The 23,617-nt window shown below is 36.8% G+C and overlaps 1 protein-coding gene and 1 non-coding gene across 3 annotated transcripts in view; one reads left to right on the forward strand and one right to left on the reverse strand.

Moving 5' to 3' along the window:
- The window catches only part of LOC145691537 (protein unc-93 homolog A-like), a 274,095-nt gene that overhangs the window by 73,861 nt on the left and 176,617 nt on the right, over positions 1 to 23,617 (reverse strand). The gene's annotated exons all lie outside the window — the stretch shown is intronic.
- Positions 18,604 to 18,674, forward strand: TRNAG-GCC (transfer RNA glycine (anticodon GCC)). The gene has a single exon. It is a non-coding gene; the product is annotated as a tRNA-Gly (tRNA).

Consider the following 23,617-nt stretch of genomic DNA (forward strand, 5'->3'; position numbering starts at 1 on the left):
AACTGTTGCTATTTTCACTGCTAGCTTCTCATTTTAGATTAGTGCATATTTACAATGAAGGGGTGGATGTGCTCCAGGTGCACCCCTCCCTAAATCCGGCCCTATACATTTTACTACCTATTGAGTTGGAACGTTGTTAAATAACGTATAATTCAATGAATACTTGTGACATGGTGGATTCTTTTACCAGGTTTCCCACAGAAGCGAGTTGTTTTGCGAGTTGTAGGGTACAAAGGATATAAATAAAACAAAAAGCAAGTACATAGGAATTTCAAAATTGAAGTTTTCAAAGGAGTTCCAGTCACAGACTAAATATATAACACTGGACGGAATTTTTTTCCCCTTTATAGATCACTAGGAAAGAATGCGTAGGTTGCAACTAGAACCTTATGTTCGGAGCGGACGACAAGAGACGGGAGAACAGTGTCTAGAGTTCAATTGTCAAAAGAACCTTTATATGTCTTCACGAAAAAAAAAAAAAAAAAAAAAGAGGACGAAAATAATAACGCCTTGGTCATTTTCATTGTTTTGTTCGGATACTGTTTTGTCTATTACTTTCTTCCTTTCTGTCTCTCTTACTTGTTCAAATTAGAATCATAATCTAAAAAGGTCAGAGATTGGTATTATTATTATTATTGTTATTATTATTATTATTATTATTATTATTATTATTATTATTATTATTATTATTATTATTATTATTATTATTATTATTATTATTATTATTATTATTATTATTGAATCAGCAACCTCTTGCTTTGTTGACGTAACTTTCTACTCTTTCCTACCGTGAGCTAGAAATTTCACTTCTTAATTTTTCTTTACTACATCTTGGTCATATACCGGTTTTCCTCTTGGTATGTTTCTACTACCATTTCTGGCATAGCTCTTAGCTTGATTCTTCCATGTCTAATAAGGTTTCCAGTCATCCTGTTTCTTCTTTCCCAAATAGTCTTCAATATACTTTATCCTATCATTTCGAATATTCTTATTGGATACTTTATCCAGTCAATTTTTTTATAGCAGCACAGAACGCATATGTGGGGTCGAACAGACCAGGCCGGTGACCAGCCCAAAAATGTAGGGGGGGCCAGATCCAACCATATTATAGTTCATTGGCAAGCCTACCATGGAAATTTTAGGGGGAGGCACCAAAAATTCAGAGGGCCTGCCCCCCTAGACTCCCCTGGATACGGGCCTGTAACAGACCACATAGAAATAATTAAAGTGTCTTGTAGTAGAAAAAATATAATAAATCTGCATCAAGTCTTCATCTTTAGTGACATCTAATATCTAAGTGTACTTTTGCATCTTAATATGTAATTTTAGCCTTGTGCAAACAACGATTTCAGAGATTTCTGTTATTTTCTATCAGTACTCCAAGTTTCTATAGTTGTACTTTCTCAGACCCCAACAAGATATAATTCTTTGTTCGTAATGTTATACATGAACATTTATTAGATAAATGCATTTTATTGTCATATAAATGTTGTCAAGTTTTTACAGGTGTTTCATAAATTGCACTGTTGAATTAGCTTCATTTTGGATCATAATACTCGTCTATCAAACGAAAACTCATCTACCTCCTTGGATATAAAGAAAACTCATTGTATTTGTTTTGTCATATTCTCTGTGTAATCCTTTTGCTGTAAGTTTCCGAGATTATGAACGTATTTATGAACCTTCTTGCTAATAACAAACTCTTTTATTCATAATTATAATATAGCATACACTAAGTACTAGAGATGCAAAAAAGCCGGCTTTTTTGAATCGATAGTTTTTTTCACATAAAAAGCCGGCTTTTTTGGAAAAAAACCGAGAATTTTGGAAATTTTGGCTTTTTTCATTTTCATGATTTTTCTATCCAAATAGCTTTCTTATAGTATATTCTATAGTTAAATAAGATTTCCACGACCTGAATGCCATATTTAGCTCTGTAATTCACCATCAAGATGGATGGAGCACATATTTTACGAATTAAAGCTAACATGAAGAATGTAGTATTTGAGGGCAATTTTACAGGTTATTTAACTTTATTTTAACTTTTGAGTTATCGACATTTTTTTCCTTCTCTAGATCATTTTAGTTTGTCATCCGTGTTTCATTTCTAAGAGCTTAGTACTTCAGCTTCTAGCACGAAAGTTAAACTTACGTTTTTCTATATATCCGTCAAAGCATACGTTTTTCAATATGTCCGTCAAACCGTATTTCCACATTTCTGTTATACTGTAGTTGTGCAATGATTTAGCAATAATTTTCCAGATACAACCTTGAATACCAATTTATACAAATAATCAATAGCGGATTTAGAAAAGTACTTTGGGAGGGGTTTCTCTGATTGTTTTGTTTTCTAAAAAGTCCTAATTTTATTTGGGAGCAGCTTGAAGTTTATGAGTACAGGCATAACTAATATTTCGTTTTGTTTATATGTTTAGCAATAATCTTCCGGATACAACCTTGAAGATCATTTTATACTGAGAATCAGTGGCGAATTTAAAAAAGTGTTTTGGGAGGGGTTTTCTTACTACTAATGTTTAGTTTTTCTAAACATTCGTAATTTTTATTTGACGGGAGCTTAAAGTTTATGAGTAAAGGCATAACTAATAGATATTTCGTTCGTTTTAGACATTCCACAACTTTGGAGAACAGGCTTCAGTCCGAAAGACCGATCCTCTAACCTTCGCAAAACCGTCACTGCTGGTAATTAGTAATAATAACGATTTAAAAACAATAAGAAAGGAAGTCGGCCAACTCCTACACTCCTAGTCGGCCAGTACACGCACTATTTCTACATTCTCAGATGGAATGAAGGAAGGCTTTGTCAGAATGGTCGAATGCTGGGTTGAATCCCGGACTTCCCGATAGAAGCGCAAAAGCCAACCACTCAGTCACGTTTGTTGTGCAGTTGTATTTAGCTTAACTTAAATATATTCCGTAGTCTTTTTTTTTTTTTTTTTTTGTTCCGTAATGATATGTTGAATCCCTCTTGTTAAAAATTCAGAAAACTTGAGGACTGGGTAAACCGTGATGGTGGTCAAGGGCGCCCATGTTGTGGTTTCCAAGGAGGGGCAAGTATAAGCGACGTTTCAAAAATAGTTTCAAATTTTGCTGTAACTAATGTAAAAATCCTATTGGATTTTCAATATTCTGAAGTACATTTTCCTCTAGGGGGGCAAGCGCCCCCTTAACCCCCCTGATGGGCGCCCTTGATGGTGGTTATAAAAAACTTGACTGTAGAATTTCAAGAATATACAGAACCATGTGCAGCCTTTAATTGTATCATACAAATTTAAGTATTTCTCTTATGTTTTATTTTAATTTTATTTTGTTTCAAAAAGAGGGTATGGAATAATTTGAAGTAAAAATACTGCATACAATTTTGCTAGTTATTTGTGTATTTTTTGAAAGAAGTTTTTACTCTTAGGGTTGGCTCGTTTACACCAGCTGTTTTTTTTTTTTAAATAACTGGTTTAAACTAAAAAAAATTAAAAGAACAAAAATGCGAATCGTGTGAACTTCATGGTGACGTTTCACATGTCAAACCATCTGCATTAGTCTTATTTCCTTTTCACCTTTTAATCAAGGTGTCCCATGTTCAATTCTCGGTCGAACCACAACCCTTCTTTCATGTGTAAACCAAGTACTCTTTCGGATGTCACTTTAAGCGAAAGTCTTCTCCTTGATAACCTCGGTATTACGTAAGGATGTTAAGCCTAAACATACAAAACGAAACCAAATTATATATTTCTGCATGCCTGTTGTTTTATAAAGAAGCGAAGGTTGCTTAAATATATTGATTAAAATTGGTAAAATTTATCGATTGCCTACGTAGCTTCCAACATTAGATTGGATTGGACTTTCAATGATACCTACATACTAAATTTGTAATTTAATACCTCAGTTTTAGAAAAATAAACACACTGCTGAACAAGACTGCACTTATTTAATATAAAAACACAGTTACACGTGACGTTTCGATCTTCTATCCAAGATCCTCATCAGACGTACACTCACGTCTGATGAGGATCTTGGATAGAAGATCGAAACGTCACGTATAAATGTGTTTTTATATTAAATAAGTGCAGTCTTGTTCAGCAGTGTGTTTATTTTTCTGATTTTATTCGTAAGACGTTGACTATGATTGTGTGTCACTCAGTTTTAGCGTACTGATTATAATACATTGACCTTTAAATTTTACATGCAAATTAAATTTTACAGGATTTTCCCGTTATTGTTTTACGTTTAAAAGAATGACGGGATTTTCCCGATGGCTAGGGCGGGAGTTTCTGAATTTAAGAAATTTACTGACCGGACTTCTTTAAGCTTATGGGACCTCTTCCAGCATAACCCCGTTGTTGAATAATAACACCAAGGCGAAACAAACTTATTTCTGTGAATATGTAATATAAATACATAAAGCAAAATATTTAAATCAAAAAACCTGGTTTAAACCCCAAAAAAGCCTGGTTTAAACTGCCGCCCCCCCCAAAACGGGTTTTTGGCATTTTCAGAAACAACCATGGTTCTTGCCAACTCTGCTTACTTTTGTATATAGGAGGTTAAAATGTGTTTATTATATACATTGGTTAATCCTTTGGAATTCATAATGTAAAAATTTTGAAGTAAAATTGTTTAAAATATCTTTTCGAAATTCGTGGTTTACTTTCGAGGTTTTATATTATTATCGGCATCAACCACTAATTAAATGACTTTCTGTGTTATAGAGAAGCGAAACAAAGTCTGCTTTATCGATTTAAAGCAGAATTTTGAAAAAAGCCCAAAATTTCCCAAGCAAAAAAGCAAAGCAGAAAAAACCGAGTTTTTTTCCAAAAAAGCCGGTTTTTTTCCGAGCCCTTGCATCTCTACTAAGTACTCTTCTTAGTGGCAAGTTAATGTTACATTATTACGTGTGAGTGTAAATTGGTGTTATAGTCCAGAAGGTATAACATCGCCGGCTCCCCGCCCTTAAACCTGCTCGTCATTGGGGGTGTGGCAAGAGGGTAGCCAATTACCACCAACCGTCTACTGCGCTCAGCAGCCGCGAGTAACTAAGCTGGCCACTCCCCATAAACGTCACTACAATTTTTTTAGAAATATGCCGACGACGTTACACCTTTCGTACTATAGTTTCAAGATATGCAAACTAGCCAGTAAAAACGAGTTCAAGAAAAAGGAACACTGAAGGTTCAGTGAGTCCAGAAGATAATAACTTTAAAGAAGCTGTGTCTGAGAGGTTTGCAAAACAAGGAGTTGTTTTATCTTCTGAGGAAAATCCTGAAGATAGTCAGAGGAGAGTGATGCAGAAGAATACTTCGAAAACGCACAGGATACGTGATGCGTAACAAATAGATCAAATGAAACTGAATTTTCTACTGGCATCGAAACTTTGTTCGGTTTAGAAGCCGGTGCATCAAGTATTTTAACTTAGTGGTGGGCACAAAAACAGGTTTTTCGGTTTTTAGAAAAACCGAAACCGTTTTTTGAAAATTTCCAAAAAAACGGTTCGATTTTTTCGCCGAAACCAGTTCAGTTTTCACCGAAACCGTTTATCGGTTTTCTCCAAAATCGGTTCGGTTTTTCCACCGGATCCGATTTCGATTTTCTTCAAAACCGGTTACGTTTTTGTTTTCAAAATTTGTTCTATTTCTGACCAGAATAGTGTTTCGTTGTTCTCCGGAAACCGAATCCGTTTCCACAGAAAGTTCTGTTTTCCAAAAGTTTTCACCGAAAGTGAAAACCGAACCGGTTTTGAAGAAAACCGAAACCGGTTTCGAAGAAAACCGAAATGTCGGTTTTTCGGGTTTCGGTTTTTCTAGAAACCGGTTTCCGGTTTTTATTTTTAAAAAAACGGTTTTTTCCATCCCTAATTTTAACAGAAGAGATGGTACAGTATGCTTTTCTACTCCCAAACCTATTACTCAGACTTGTCAACAAAATATGCTTCACACACACACCGAAACCAGCACGGGGCTTCAAAACAACTACTCCACAGGACGCATGGGAGTATTTTATTATTATTCTAGATATGTTTGATGGAAGTTTATATTGCACAAACCTCTTGAATGGAGAAGCATAGTTTCAGAAAAAAGGAAAACATGGTAAAATGTTACTCCTGCGAAGCTAAATGTAAATAGTTAGGTGAATTCTATACTTCTTGCAATAAAAATGCCGAATATTTTTGTTATCAAAATGAGAGTGGATATGTCAAAATAACATTAGTAGTAGTAGACATAATGTTCCTATGTTGTCGTGATTGAAACATGCAATTATAATTATTACTTCCGACTGAGATGTCTGGATGGGATCTACTAGATCACATCTATGTAAAAGTATAAAATTTTTTGAGTGTGAATTCTAGGGTTGTCCGTTTTTCCTCTTCTCCTAGACTCTATGTTTCATCAATTCAGCATTACACTCCATAATAATATATTTAGCAACCTTTTCTAAAGCTGAATATAGATTTTTTTTTTTAAATAATGAGGTAACAAAAATACTGGGAATACCTTTTCACCCCCTAGGGATAATTAAGGGACAAAAATTATTCACGCTTTAAAAGCCAACCAACCCTATTATTAGATATTGAACTTCTTATTTGACAAATTAAAAGCAAATGGGTCTTTTGAACCATACAAATGTTCTCCCTTTAGATGTGTTTATATACCACGCCCGTCCTCAATGAAATGATCAACTGTGTGTTTATATGCCACATACCTCATTAAAGGAATAAGTTAATTATCTTAGTTGTGATATGGTACAAGACAAAAAGAGAGGATAAGATTGCAGTTTGTAATAGTAAAGAGGGCAACTCTTTATGAAAGCGAAGAAACTACATTCTATGAAAGCATGGAAATTTATGGAACTCATTTCTCAAAACAGAGATTGATTCATTTATATTGAGCTGAAGTCAATAACGCGCATGCGCAATGCATCGCCTTAGGATTTCCATGAGGAAAGCAGCAGTATCTCATTAGTAGGGCCCGGAAGTTGAGGAAAAATCCTTCTTTTTACGAGTGCCCGAAGAAGAGACTTAACATAATATATATTCATTTTGGGTCATTGTAGGCCAGAAAATGGTGAATTTTATTTGTCCTTTTTTGCCTTTTTCGGCGTTTTTTGGTTTACTGGTCTTTTTAAAAGCTTTTTATAGGTCTTAACGTCTTTCTTTGCACTTTATCTTTCGACAATAAATTTGCTGGTCATTAACTCGAATCACCATTCCAAAGATAAGACATTCTTCAACGACTGGGCTGATAAGACCAGATGTTCAACAATCACAAGTAAGATAAGGAGGCAAACAATGTCCTCCAGCAGGGGAGTGAAAGTGGGAAGTTTTCTTATTTTAGTTTGGACTTCAGTTTGTGGAAGAAGGACAGATCGTTAACATGCCTAAAATTAAACCTAAGAAAACTTTCTTTTTGCACCAGTTTGTATCTGAATTTTGAGCAGAAGTTTTTTTCTACGGATGGAAATATTCTTTTCTGCAAATATTGCGAAGTGATAGTGAGTGTAGGTTCCATGTCCAATAGCACGTTGGACGTGAAAGCAGCTTCTCGGGCCGCGAAGAAAAAGACAAAACAGCTTCTGTTAGAACAAAGTACTTGTGGACATTTTAAGTCGTCTCCGTTTTACAAAGATTTTTGCAGTGCCTCAGATGAAGCAAATATCCCGTTGGCAAACAATGAAACTTTCAAATTGGTTTTGGAGCAGTATACAAATTAGAAGATTCCTGACGAGTAGACCCTTCGAAAGGAGTATGTGAACCGCTGCACCCTTTCTTTCAACTGCATATTGTATACTACCAGAAGCTTGTATCTCTTGAGCATTATTATTAGCATTATATGTAATTCTATTGTAATTACATTGGGTCTTATTTTTACGTCCTTTTTTTCAGTTTTTAGGTCCCTTTTTAGATATTTTTTGGTCTTTATATAGGTCCTTTTTGGACAATTTTTAGGTCTTCAACTTCCAAGCCCTACTCATTAGTCACATAGTAGAACAATGCGGTCGAACGCGGTCTGATGCCACCGAAACTGAACAGATTCTGGGAGGGGCTCATTGTGTCCGACGCTGCATACCGTGGAAATGTGTCGAGTGCGTAATTTTCGTGCAAATTTTGCCAGTATGAATCGCATTATGAGGAAATATGCTGCACTCAGACCTGGGTTCACCACACCGATGCAAGTAGGTAGAACCGTTTTTCCAAAAGTTTCTTCATTGTGGTCAGTTACTCGTACAGGAGCAAACTTCGTCTACAAAAGGTGAAATGAAACGTCAAAATCAATGCTACGAACTACCAGACTCATATACACCAGGAAATCTCAGAACGGAAAGATATGAACCAGATTGAACTGGATCAACACAAGGCATCCAGCCACACGGTGAAAACATCGATGGAATTCTATCGCCGTATGGAACTGAAAACTGGAATTGCGGTAATTCCCTTTTCTGACATCCCTGTCAAGAGTCCAGATGCCAGTCCCACCACACACTATTGTGGTTTCGGAGTCCTCAAGCGACACCTGTCGAATCGTCGAGTCTACACCGTGTCCGGCCTGCAGTAAGCCTGTAAAGAGAAGTAGGATGCAATATCCATGGTCTAGCTATAACACAGTCACCAGCAGTGGAAACTCTGATGCAAGATCATAGTCACTAGAGGTAGTCTGCAGATCAAACACAACCGGTGGTGAAAACACGGCATTTCCTGGGTAAATGGCCAAGGGTGCCCATTGGTCTGTAACCAGGGGTGGATCCAGGGGGGGGGGCAATCGGGGCGATCGCCCCCCCCCCAGAAGAGGAAACTTTCTTATTTTATATATATAAATAAAACTCATTCCAAAGTTTGGAGCCCTTAAAAGTAACAGTATGACAACCAACCGCCCCCCCAGAAGTCGGTCCTGGATCCGCCTCTGTCTGTAACTTTGGGAAGGGTGCATTCAGATGTGTGTTTGATTGCAGACAAGGGTCTAAGAAGGCATATATATGAGGATTTCAAGACAAATTCAATTCAAATTATGCCAAACATTGTATATGGTATTCATAAAAAAAATACATATAACAATACGCATAACAATAAAATATGCATATAAAAATACATATTCATAAAAGTACATAAGGGTCCACATGAGATTTTGGGGTCCCGGCCCCGTAAGATTGACGCCCTTGTAAGTGGCATATTCAAATTGAGCTCAATATAAGTGAATCAACCTCTAAAATAATAATAATAAAAAAATACTAATGTTGACTGGAGATGAACAAATAATTGTGGATCTACATATACTGTAATAGACCTATACGGTATCTTGTAAGCTTTTGACAAGTGACAGAAAAAAAAAAAAATACTATGGCTATGCATGTATCAAAAACATTGACAGCAAAAGAGAAACCTGTCATGTACAGATACACCTTCCTCACATTGCAAAAGATGAAAGCCTGTTTGTAGTTTTCGAGTTGCTTAAAAGTAGAACGACCTTTTCATATCCATCTTAGACACGTCATTTTCGCGTCGCAAGCGCTAATTTCTTAACGTCACCTTCGGTAATATAGAGCGTCAAGAAAATTCAATTCCTTTTCAATAAGACCTGGTTATATATAGCGTATGCATTAAGGAGCTCATTTTAAAATAAACGAGATTTCTGGAACCTCTCAAGTGATTTCAAGATTGAGTATATGTTTTGCTGACGGATACGAGCTGTAGCTAAATAACATTCTAGTGTTTAAGATATGGCCTTTTTTTTATTCCTGTAAAGTTTCTCCTCAGAGGGATTAACTTACGTAAACGTTGACAGAATCGCGTAGTCGAAAGATTTTCAGTCAAATCTACAAGGTACCATTGACAAATTTTTTGACGGTGCGTCATTGTAAAAGAACACAACAATATAACATGGGAAATATTGTTACGAATAACATACTAATGATAACTACTTATATAACAACTATTAATAATAATGAAAATTAAATATTTCAGTTTAACGTCCCACGATTATGTCATTTAGGCTACGAGAGATGAAGATTAAATCAAGTGAATGATGATGGAAGATTTGGTGGAAAGGGAATGTGGGAGGAAACGGGGGTACCCCGAGAAAACTTAAGGGCACGATGTTGTTCACAATAAACTTACTTGGACGGAGATCGAAGCAAGGACCTCACATATCAGAGGTAACCATTGTACCACTGAGCCACCGTGCCCCCAATTATATTTCAGAAACTACTAAATACAAAATAGAAATAACATACAGCCTCATACATCCTTTGAGCAAAGCACAACGTTCTTATTAAAATATCGATGTATAAGGGTTTCGCTAAGTAATCTCATGTCGTAAAGCTCAAGAAGTAAAATTAAGTTGGCGAACACCACAAATTATACAGTCACAGTTGCCTGTCTTACCATTTTCCACGCTTCTCTTTTGTCTCCATTTCATACGCTGTACGTTTCTATTGCAATAATCAGACACTACTATCGCATACCTTTCTACCATACAACTCCACAAGATTGAAGAAACGGTTTCTGATATGGATTCAGCGATCCAAGAACAGGTTTTTACCTCCGAAGTTATCTCTATTGAAACCGGAAGTGAAAAATATACTATTTCCGGTTCAGGCCCTATCCAGGGGGATCTAGGGTGGCCGCCCCCCTCAAATTTTTGCTGCCCCCCTAAAATTTTCACGATAGGTTTGCAAATGAACTACAATATGGTGATGAACTATAATATGGTTGGATCGTCTCCCCCCTAATTTCAGCCCCCCCTACTTTTTGGGCTGGCTACGGGTCTGTTCCAGTTTCAATAAAGAATCCTCATAAATTCTGTAATTTCAAAATGTGAAATGAAATCTTTTAGTTATTTTTTTTTTTTCTCTTCTCCGTGCTTCATTTTCTTCTTGTGATCTCATTTTGCTTATAGAAGGTTATGAATTTGACCTAAGAATTCTTTGTCTTTCTTTGTCTTTCCGTCATGTATTTGTAGAGATGGAAATCCCGGAACTTAGTCGACGGGGGGAGAGAAACAAAATGGCGATGCTGTTACTAAATATTCATTAGCTGACGGATTATATAACGAGCAGCTGCCGTCTTTTTCCAGTAAAAGAAAAAAAAAAGAAAGAAAGAAAAAGAAACTCCTTTTCCGGCGCAACCTCTTTTGCATATTAGGCGAACTCCTCCAAAAGATCTCCTTCCATTATCAAGAAGCAGAAATGCATATCTGAAGGAATCTTTCCCTTGAGAATGAAGTAGCAGTCAGTGCAGAAAGTTTACTTAAGATTTTTCGCTACTTTTCGCTAAGAATCAAAGTTAATGGGCGCCTTGGAGTCCTCTCTCGTGTTTACATCTTTCACAGAATAATTTTAAGCAGTGTCTCATGCAGGATGGACAAGCAGGGAAAGGGAGAAGTTGCCCTTCTCTGAAATTTTCGAGCAGAATCTAATTTAGTTATTATTCTTTCTTGTTGTTTAAGTACAGAGAAAGATAGAAAAATTCATAAGCTACTAGCTGAACCTGTCAGTCTACACAGCGCATCATTTATATATGAGCATGAATCTTCTTGTCATACCTTACAACAACTGTGTATGTCCCTTTACAGACACAACTGAAGGACGTCTTGATAAAAATCGGCAAGAGGTACAACAAAGAGAAGATTTTTCGATTATTTTTTCAATATTTGTCACCGTTTGCAAGAATTGAGCCTACTTCCGGTTGGAATTTCTAATTCATGTATGATCAGTGCTTTCTTTTTTCTTCCATGCAGTATGTAATAAACAAATACATTACGCACACAATTAATTATAATGCCAGTGATATATGCTGTTCATTGGGCAAAACAATCCAAACAATAAAGATTCATCTTAGACTGGAGAAATGGTTATCCTTCGTTTTTCATCATTTGGCCATGAAACAAACGCCTGAGATATGTACAAGCCCTGTATACAAATATGTGGTGTTGGAATGTATAGCTTGTAGGATATAATGCTTTACTTTATTAAAAACTTCAATACTTCCTGTGCACCCCTAAAAAAGGTAATAAACAAATAACGGCCATTTTTTAAAAAAAATATTCCGTTAGAACTGGACAATCTACACAAATTAACAATCGACCACTGAAAACGGCATCTTTCTAGAGCTTGTGGTGTTCGAGATACAATTGTCAAAGGAATTGGCCACAAAGATATAAGCTTTTCTTGACCACAAACATATAAATCTAGCATTTTAATATATAGATTGCTGTACTTTGACATTTTTCAAGGATAGTTGTTTTGGCTCTACACGAAAGATCTGCGGATGTCCATTAGTCATGACTTATCTCTGTGGATGATTTCAAAGGTTACAAAAGAAAACAAAAGGTACCCTACACCAGAGATGGTTATCCTCCCTCATTTTGCCCTCATGAGGGCCGCCCTCACCCTCACCTCACCCTCATTTTAGTAGTTGAGGGTGAGGGCGATAAAGTAATTGAGGGTGAGTGAGAGGGAGGGTGAGTGTGAGGGTGTCAATGGAGGGTGAGTGTGAGGGAAGGTGAATGTGAGGGCGTCAATGGAGGGTGAGTGTGAGGGAGGATGAGGGGAGGCCGTCAATGGAGGGTGAGTGGAGAGAGGGTGAGTGTGGGGGCGTCAATGGGGGGTGATGTGTGAGGGAGGGTGAGTGTAAGGGCGTCAATGGAGGGTGAGTGTGAGGGAGGATGAGGGGAGGGCGTCAATGGAGGGTTAGTGTGATTTAGGGTGAGGGTGAGGGTGAGGTTGAGGGAGGGTTAGGAAAAATGACCATCTCTGCCCTACACCATACCTAAACCAAAAGGTAGCTAATTTTCTTGCTCAGACTTTTTGTTTTAAATCATAGCGACCAGAACCTAGACCTGAATGATATTCACGAAGTTATGGTCTATACTGATGATGTAAATTTAAAAGGGGATGATAGGAGAGCAATAGAAAGAAATAGAGAGGTCTTATTAAACGCTTGCAAGGACATGGGTTTAGAAATAAATGCAGACAACACTAAATATATGGAAATTCGTCGGGATCGTAGTACGGCAAATTATGGATGCGTTAAAATATCAAATAATACTTTCAACAAAGTGGATACCTTCAAATATCTAGGATCAATATTAACAGATCAAAATCATATTCACGAAGAAATAAAATGTTGACTAAAAGGAGGGAATTTGTGTTATTATTCAGTTTAAAATCTTCTGTTCGGTGTTCCCTGACACTTTTTTTTCAGCAGATCGGCAAACTCATTGAAAATCTATATCACTTCTCAGAATTTACTATTGTACTATTTTCTTCAATTATTTCGGAAATATAAATATCCTTGCACTAATATTTAATATACCATTAACTGTACTGTTTCGGCTTTCCCTGACACCTTCTTCAGCAGATCGGGAAACTCATTCAAAATACCTCTCACTTCTTAGAATTTAATACTGTACTATTTTGTTCAATCCAATTGTTTTAGAAATGTAAATTCCCTTGCACTAAAATCCCGTTTTAATTTTTTTTTATTGTTGTGAAAAACTCAAACAGCAGGCTTTTCTGAACACTTGTGTTATTTTGTCCTACTTCGTAGAAACTTCGCTCGCTCCTAAGAGGCATTTTGTAAAGATGCTGTTACAATCTTGAATATATTTTAGGTTTATTATGCTTTATCGATGAGTACACACTTTTTTAACGTACTGTGTTATTAAACAATACATATAATTGTTTATGTAATATTGTGCTATATCTTGCAGTAGTCCAATACTGGCAAAGTATAGCATTGACGACTTTCTTCTAACAGTTGTCAAAACTGTTACAATCGTAAGACATTTAATTTCAAGTTATGAGAGGATTTTGCGGTGTTTTGTAAGCAAAGGAGCATAAAATAAATATAAGATACATTTTAAAAAAGGCAAAGGAATTAAAATTAGGCAATGCACGTGACTAGGATTATAAGGTTTGCCTACTAAATATAGTGCAACAGTTTGTAAGATAATTAGCGAAATTAAATATGTGTGACTTTTTCAGCAGTCGCTAAGTATACTTGGTTTTGAGAAACGCAAATATGTACTCACATGGATCAGATCAAATCACTATATGTTTTCCCTTCCGTAAGAGTGCTAGATTACAGAAGGCTGTTTCAGCCTTATGGTAGTGAATTACAGACCCGTGCCCTAGGGCGTAAAACCCCGTTTCCACCAGCGATTATGCTCGATGTGAGAGCCCCGTTGGTGAACGATTGCACAACATCGTAGTTTCCAGTGAAGGAGACCTCTATTGAGCACTAATTGATCCAATTTCACCCACTCCTCCTTGCACACTTTCCAAAGGCCACCAAGTGTGGTCGTACGACGCTTATTGATGTTCCGTTTGAGGAGGCCGAAAGCACAGAACTCCATAGAGGATGCATCTGGTGACTTGACGAGGATGTCTCGAAATGGGATAGCATTTTCACCTGTCTCCTGTTCCATACGTGTCATGTAGGCTACCGTTCATTTGGCAGTATGGCTGCTGGCCTTGTCCTGGTGGATGAACACTCTGTCAGTGTCATTGTCATACAAAGCCGGGGCATGTTGGCAATAGATGGGGTCCAGTACATGCTAGATATAATACGCTGCATTCACCTTGACATTTGATGACACCCGGTGTATCGGAAGCTTTCCTTTTGCACAGAAACCCGTCATTACCTTAAATCCCTCTGGAAAACTCTTCTTGCAGGAGCGAACCCATTTTGCATGATCGGTTCCATCACTGCGGCGGTAGTAAATTGCACGCATCTGCTAGGATCCTGTCAAATACACCCATACTTCATCTAAGGTGATCACATAACGCCATTTGTCACCTGCCAGGTAACCTTCATACAGCCTTTTGCATGCCACCAGCCGTTCTGCGATGTGCGTTGGTTTCAGAACATGGACCCGCCGCTTGTGTGCACTTCTGAGTCCCGAATTGTCGCGTATGATTCGGTGTACAGTTGCAATTGACCGTCCAACACGCCTCGCTATGTCACGTTGGGTGGGTGGATTCTCCTGAGTCACAAACCGGCGGACCTTGTTAATGACGTCTTGACTGCGTTGTGGAGCCGGTTGCTTCTTTTGCCCCTTTTGACGACACATGGCAATGGTTTGCTCTGGGTTTGCATTGCGATGGATGGCTGCATTAATTCCCTTATCAGACAGTGTGAAACCTTTCTTCTCGCACTGTGTTCTTATTCGGCTATAGCTGTAGCCTATATCAGAAAGTGCTACGATGTAGCCCTCTCAAAAAGGGTCGATTTTCGGCAGCATTCTGATCACACACGTCTCTCCTCTGCACGGCTTGTACACAAGTGTCTGACTAATCCGTACTGCGTGCGGCACTATGCTGACGCGAAACTAGCGCCTTTGGTGGCGACTGCAAATTGCTACCATAAGGATAAAACAGCCTTCTGTACAAAGACAACACTCACTTGTCTTTTGAAGTTGCACTGGAGTCACTGCAAACTGGCTCTATAATCAACATAAGTCACTGACACCAAAAGGCTTTTGATAGATTTATTCTACACAGGTGTCAAGTAATCGATGGTCGGAAGACACGACAAATTCTGTTGACTGTGATAAGTATAAAGTAATTCTTTAAGCGTCACTGCTCAAAAGACGTTACTTCTGCCAAGATCATATTGAACATACAGAACACTTCTTCAAGCTAAAAACTAAGTTTCAGATAGCGAAAATTACCATAGCTAATTATAGTCGTCCGTTCGACGATAGATACCAAGATCGTCGATCTTCGTTCATCCATTTGAATGGCGTCTCTTCTCAGGTGATGATTGGTTTTGACGTCATTCTCTTCCATGGGATAGATCTGGCGTTGCATGTTCCATCAGAAGTCTATCTCAGAACTGATGTTCGCTGCTTACGGCAGCGTCTATTATCAACAGAAAAGTTATCAGGTATGTTTTGAGAGAATGCTTAATTGATCACTCATTTCCTTCTGTTAAAATTTCTGGTTGAGAATCCATAGATGCCTTTACTATACTACTTCTCATCATGGGCGGAGGTAGGAATTGTCTGCTGGGGGGCGGATCTTTCATCTGCTGGGGGAGCACGGTAAATACAAGTAAGAATTGAAGGATCTTATAACTGGCATTTTTATTTTTTGTCAAAAAGTTGGGGGAGCAATACCCCCATAGCTCCGCTCATGCCTTTCATAATTTTAAACCTGTTCCGTCTGAGATAAGATGGAGATAATGAGATAACTTGGTAGTTAGGGCACAAGAACAAACGGGAATAGGGCAAACGAGCTTGAACTTTACTCTTATTTCTAATTTGTATTTTATACTTCAAAAGAAGTATAATTTTGAGTTTGTTCTACGAAAAAACTGTTTTAAAGCTTTTTAACTGTTATTATTATTATTATTATTATTATTATTATTATTATTATTATTATTATTATTATTATTATTATTATTATTATTATTATTATTATTATTATTATTATTATTATTATTTAATAAAAAATATGAAGTGACCCAGTTATATTCATCTTCTTGCTATAATCTTAAAGCATTAATACATTTTCATTGTTCAATTTAAGAATAAATGTTGTTTAGTGACCAACAATTGCATTGAGTTTGAGGTTGAAAGAGCTGCCGATAAATATACCCAGCTCTGTTCTGTGTTTGTATTTGTGTATGTGAGTGAGAGAGAAAGAAAGAGAAGGACGAAACAGAATGTACTTTATTTTACTTCCACGAAGAGATCAAATATTCAGTTGCAAGACTTCAATTGCCTGCCATTTCGAGTGACAATTGCGGAAACGCAACGGAAATATATAACTTTAGTGATACTTCTTCCTTCTTCTCAGAAATCTGAGCAACCATTTCTCGAGAAACTCAAGATTTGTGTCTGCTTTTATTTGAGTCCTAATAGTTTGCGGAAACCGCAGTAATCAGTAATGCAGCAGGCACAGAGAAAGACATAAAAGAAGTACTTTAGAGTGCCCCACATGTGCTGTCACACATTTCAGCGACACTTAACTTCTCGCATAAAAAAAAAAAAAAGTCAATGATCGCCGGGCATCGAACTTGAGTTATGTCAGCAAGAACAAAATCAATATAAATCAATTTATTTTCTTTTGGTTTGTAACTTGGAAATGTACTTTCCTACGGACTGTGTGTCAAATATATGTGTACACAATGGCGCCCATCAGGGGGGCAAGGTTGGGCGCTCGCCTCCCCCTAGAGGAAATTGTACTTCAGAATATCGAAAATCTAATAGAATTTTTACATTAGTTACAGCAAAATTTGAAACTATTTTTGAAACATCGCTTAAACTTTACCCCCTTGGAAACCACAACATGGGTGCCCTTGTGTGTACATTTTGTTATACGTTTTTAAACAAGTAGTACACTACAATATATGATCGAGTAGCAGAGCGCTAGCATCTGGTGTGAGGGGTTCCTGGTTCGATGCCCGGTGTGAGTTTGTAGTTAATAACATTTTATCAACATATCTTTCTTGCGGTTCTTCTCTTTCCCCCCACATTCTCATTTCGTTATTTATTCTACAATCGTTTGATTTCATCAATCATTTGGGAATACATTGTTGTCTAACTGTTACATCGGCCTTTTCACATGGACGCTATATTAAATCCAAAATAGCGGCCTTATTGACCACATTTAGGTCATCTGACTAAATATTTTTATGCTCTAAGAACCAGCGTCACAAGTCAAATACAGAAGACATGTGAATGCTCACGAAACTATTATAGCAGGCACCTGAGAATAATATCACCTTATTGAAAATTGCACACACAGCGTCAGATAAATTCGACTAGCTATCTTACTTTTTAAGATAGACCAACATAAGTGGCATCGTTTGAAAGACATGTTTATGCTCTATCCCGTTTATTTCAAGGCATTTTTTCATATCTCGATTAGTTTCTGAGTTATATCTCAATAAAACATTATTATAAAGTGATAATAACTATATTTTTACATAATGACCGCCATTTTTTAGTACGGCTGCAGTACACAGAAGTATGCAAAAGAGTTCAGGTTATTTTTTTAAAAAATATTTTTTCCCCTGGTTAAAATCCATGACTTTGAAACTTGAGACCCAGGTTCGATTTCTGGTTAGAGCTCACGTGGTGAAAAAGATGTCACGTGAAGCTGTAGATCAACATCTCATACAGCTTCATAGTTGAAAAGAGGTGCTAAACTCTAAATCAACAGTTCAACCAACTAACGTTCTTGACACACAATAGCATTTGTTTCTCTTTAATCTAATCTTACTGAAAGTCTACGAACTGTATTACTTATAGCACACACACACACACACACACACACACACACACACACACACACACACACACACACACACACACACACACACACACACACACAAAGAAGTATAGGCTATATTGTGTTATTTGGAAGCGAAGTATATGAAGGAAATGATAATAGAAAAGCATTGCATGATATTTATGTGGTCTTTTCAACTTTTCCTTTGTTCCGCAAAATGCAATAAAGAAAGTGCTGGTTATGTGACGTCATGAACGAAAGAAAAACATTTTCTTTTATCAGTTCTGCTTGAGCAAACAAACTACATAGATATCACAGTAATTTCCAACTGTTTATAGTAGCTTTCAAACGAGTTTTTAACAAGCATCGGTGGTTCAGTGGTAGAATGCTCGCCTGCCACGCGGGCGGCCCGGGTTCGATTCCCGGCCGATGCATCTTTTTATATTTTTTATTTATGTTTTGTGTTATTTTCACTCAAAACAAAAATTCTGCCTTTAAAAGTTAACGTATTGCTATCAGTGGCTGTTCCTGAGGTTTAAAAGGAGATGAGACACCCAGCATATCTATGTCTTAATATAAAAGGGAAACGTCTCAGTGTGTAACACTAATTCCGGAGTATGTTTAGTACAAGGGGTCCAGAAGCACGTAAAACACACAAAATTTACAGGAGAAATGGATGATGCAAGTACTTCGATGTAACATAACGTAGCCAAATCTATCCTAACCTACCATAAACTAACTTAAGCTAACCTTAACTAACCTAAACTTACCTAATATTAGTGGAAATAAGGGAAATTCTATCGTTTTTTGAAAAATTATACGGGACCCGTACACTAATGTTGAGTTGATTTTAGTTTAGCGTCCCTTTCAGCAGCGAGGCTATATGAGACGTGGACCTACTGATTAACGCGGAATCCGAACCACATGAGACCCCTACACTAATTTAACATAAACTAACCTAACCTAAACTAAACTAAGGTAACGTAAGCTGGCCTAAACTAACCTAACGTACTCTAAACTAACCGAATGTGAACAGAAATTATCAAAATTGTAACATTTTTTAGAGAGAAGAGCTGGACCCCTTCTGCTAAACATAGGCCGTAATTCCTAAAAGGTAAAGGGGACAGGTGGATCAGTGGTAGGACACTTACCTCTGGTGCGTTGGGTCCCTGGTTCGAGTCCAGCCACGTAAGTTTGTAGTGGAGAACATTGTGTCCGTGAGCTTTCTCAGGGCACTCCTCCCACTTTCTCATTCCACCAATTCTTCCATTATCATTCACTTACCTTACTCATCGTCTCCCTTAGCCTAATGGAAACAATCGTGAGATGATAAACTAAAATATTTCAGTTTTCCTAATATTTAACAGTTCTCGCTCTGCAATGTGTGCTGCCTAAATGACACCAACAGATGGCGCCAGCTAGAATCTAATTTGCAATTTAAAACTCTCCTTACGATTTAATTGCAACTTAGAAGCTCCGTTGTTTCAATTTAATTACTTGAAAATGGTTAGTGATTACGCTGATCATGAATGTTTTCTGCTGTTTATTATTAAGACAATGACTGTACTCAGTGGCGTATTTAGGGGGGGGGGCTTCCGGGTTTAAGCCCTTCGCGAAATCTTACGTACTATAGTAAAGTGTATGAAATATCTTGCAGAATTTTCACATTTTCAGGCAAAGCACCTTCCGAAAGTTAGCAAAGCCCCCCGAAACAAAATCATAAATACGCCACTGACTGTACTAAATATAAAGAAGGTTGTAGTTATTTATTTTGTTAAAAAAAAATCTCAAGTACGTATTCCGTGTGAATCACAATATAATTTAGTAAGTAAGCAACATAAACACAGTATATAAGCTACTGACAGTTGTTACCATTTACCTTTAGAAAAGAACAATATTTAACAAGCTTTATGCCCCAAACCCACATGCAGCATATTATCAGTAACAGGCCGTATCTATATTTACATTTGAGGATTAATATTTAGGTAACCGAAAGTTAGTTGGTGCGGGAAAAAAAAAGCTATATGTAAAGAATTACAATTTTTAATTAAACACATTTTAACATCTAGCATACAGCGAGCCGAAGGCTTCGGAGGAACTACCAGTTTTAACAGAAAGGAGATCTATTCTTCTATTTTTGAGATAGAAGTTCAATTTTAGGGATGGTACCGAGACCGAGACTGCCGTCTCGATAACTCGAGACAAGACTGAGACGGACTTTTATATACCGAGACGGACTTCATATAACCGAGACGAGACTGAGACCGAGATACCTCTATAAATCGAGACGAGACAGGTCAGTTTCGAAAGTCTCGGTCTCGTCTTGAAAATTGAAATTGATAGCTATTAAAATTGCTTTTACTCAAAATTTGTTTCGCTGCTGTGTTAGGTAATATAGGAACAGTTGACTGATGTACAGTGGCGTATTTCGGGGGTGGTTATTGGGCTCAAGTCCCCCGAAATAAATTTGTGATCATTTTTTTTGCATTGTACGTAGTACAACACAAATGTTTCTTACCCGTTCCTCAAGCCTCTCCCGAAATAAAATCTCCTGGTGATGTATATAGCCTTCTCTCTCTCTCTCTCTCTCTCTCTCTCTCTATATATATATATATATATATATATATATATATATATATATATATATATATATATATATATATATATATATATATATATATATATATATATATATATATATATATATATATAGGCGCGGATCCAGGATATGATCCAGAGGGAACTAAACCATAGTTTTCCGTTTTATCCAGTAGGATTGAAGCTCATTTTGTCCAGTGTATATTTGTGTCAAATTTTGAAGGGAAATTCTTCTACTTTGCAATACCACTAAATAAACAGTGTTGCCAATATAAAGTTGTATTTTCTCAGATTGCACTACGTAAGGTATTACATATTCCTAATTTAGATATTAAATAAAACTATAATACCACATACATTATTCAGTGTAACAAAGGGAAATACAGTATCACTAATATCAACATTGTGGAGACCTCTAATAACTCAAATGGCATGGACGGTGCAATGCGCATCATTTGTATCTTATCGTTAAATACTATGATCATGGTATACTGTATTTCGAATGGATAAAGGAACGAAGTTACGAGAAATGGAAAATTTAACTTTTTCTAAAGACTTTACTTCGAAAACTGCTGATGTATCACGTCTCATCATGTAGATGCTTTTAAGACTTAAATGATCATAATACCATTTAGAACAATCGTTATTTCAAACCGTTTCAGTCATACCAAACCAGACCGGTAGCCAGCCCAAAAATATAGGGGGGCGGTAGAATTTAGGGGGGGGGCGACCCATTCATAGTTCATGATCATATTGTAGTTCATTTGCATACCTACCGTCAAAATTTAAGGGGACCAGTATAAATTTAGGAGGGGCCCAGCCCCCCTAGACCCCTCTTGAATACGGAACTTTACCAAACACATGGGTAGTGATTGTTATATTGCTTAAACTGACGGGGAAATGCTAATTAGTAGCAGATATAATTTTAATGTTTAAAATTTCTTTTCTTTCCTTTTTTTTTATTTTGTGTAATCTTGGTAATTATATCCAAAATGATATCAATTTCATTTTGCTCCACTACAAACACGAAAGTATATGACAATTTGGAATTATTTATATTGTTAGGCGCAAGATAGTGTCGTACGGCAGTAGTTGGGGCCCGGGACTGATTAACAACATGAGGCCCCTTCTCATATTCTTGTATTATAAACAAATGACAAGAATCAAACATATACTAAAATAAAATGTAGTTTTCCGCTTTTAGTGTTTACGGACAATCAATATATGGCAATAATTTATTAAAATTTCAACTACATGAAAAAGTGCATGACATCAGGGACGCGCAGGAGGTCAGTCCTAGGGTCCAAACTTCCCATCCCTTGAAATCCCGACTTTTTTTTTTTTTTTTTTTGTAAATTTTATCTAAGTTTAATTTTAGGGTTGATTTTACAAATGTTAATACTTCAATTTGTCCTCATACTGAATTTGGGTTATCCCGAAAAGCTTTGGACCCCATCCCCCAAAATAAATTTCTTCTTACATCTCTGCATGATATCATTGAAATTCTATGGTTGATCAGAGAAAAAGGAAAAATATTTTAATTTTTAAAAATATTTTATACCTCACATAAACTACTGCCATGAGTAGTATGAAGAGTGAAACAAGATATTTTCGAAAGAAAACAAATTAGTGTTTTGTTCTACTTAGTTAAATAACAATAACTCTGTGGGCCCCCAAAGCTGATTTCGTAGCCACTGAGAGGCGACATTTTTCCTGGGGTACAAACAGATAGGTATGCAGTATCCACAACAATTTATTCAAATTATAGCACTAAATTCTTCAGTCTTACGTACTATCCTTAATTCAATTCTCAGAGTAGAAATTTTGTAAGCCTGACTTTTTTTCGAGGCCCTTACGGGTGAGGGCCCATGGGCACTGTCCCAGTTGCTTCTGCTTAGTTACGGCACTGGATATATACTGATTTAATGCATTACGATCTTATGAACTTGTCTAAGAAACAGAATGTACTTAAAGTAACACGCGAACTATGCGAAACATCGGACTTTGAATCTAAGTTGTTTGGTGATCCAACCCAAAACTACACATACGTAGCAAAGATGAGTACCTTAGCTCCCACCACAAAGTTCAGGAAATTCGTGTTATCAAGTGTCAATTAAACACGGAGATGTGAAACGGTAATAAAGCATTTGATCATTTTGAAACAAAAATATATTGTAGTAGTAATTTACCCTATTTTTTTTAAAGATAATGAACGTTATATTCTGTTTTTAAAATGACAGTCAAAGCAGAATGTATTGGATAATAAATGAGAAATTGTAAAATTTCAATTTCGGTACGATTAAATACATTCGTGCTGCTATGTGTTGTGTTATGCGTTAGGAGGTATTGAACAACTCTGATTCAAAGGAAGGAAATCAACTACTGTATAGTGCTGGAGTTAATTTAATCGAGTTTAATTGTATAGGCAGTACTGAGGCTATTTGAGACAAAGTCTATTGCTGGAAGTGAAATATGGGTTACTATTATTGCTTTATCCCAGGTATGTTATACTCACTGATGATTGAAGCTGGAGCACACACATGGAAAGCATTAGCGCTAGCAAATCAGCTGTGAAAAAGTACATCATACCATAGTTCTAAGTCAAGAATGAAGGCAAAAAATAAGAAGCGGAAACGACAGACTGTAAGAGAATAATACTTTTACAATTTTAATTTTACACAATTTATATCGAGACTTTCGAGACGAGACCGAGACTTGGCCCTCAAGACCAAGACCAAGATCGAGACAAGCATCTGTTGACCACACGAGACAAAGACGA

The sequence above is a fragment of the Thermobia domestica genome, chromosome 8, assembly GCF_964235325.1.
Source record: "Thermobia domestica chromosome 8, izTheDome1.hap1.1, whole genome shotgun sequence".
Classification (NCBI taxonomy): Eukaryota; Metazoa; Arthropoda; class Insecta; order Zygentoma; family Lepismatidae; genus Thermobia; species Thermobia domestica.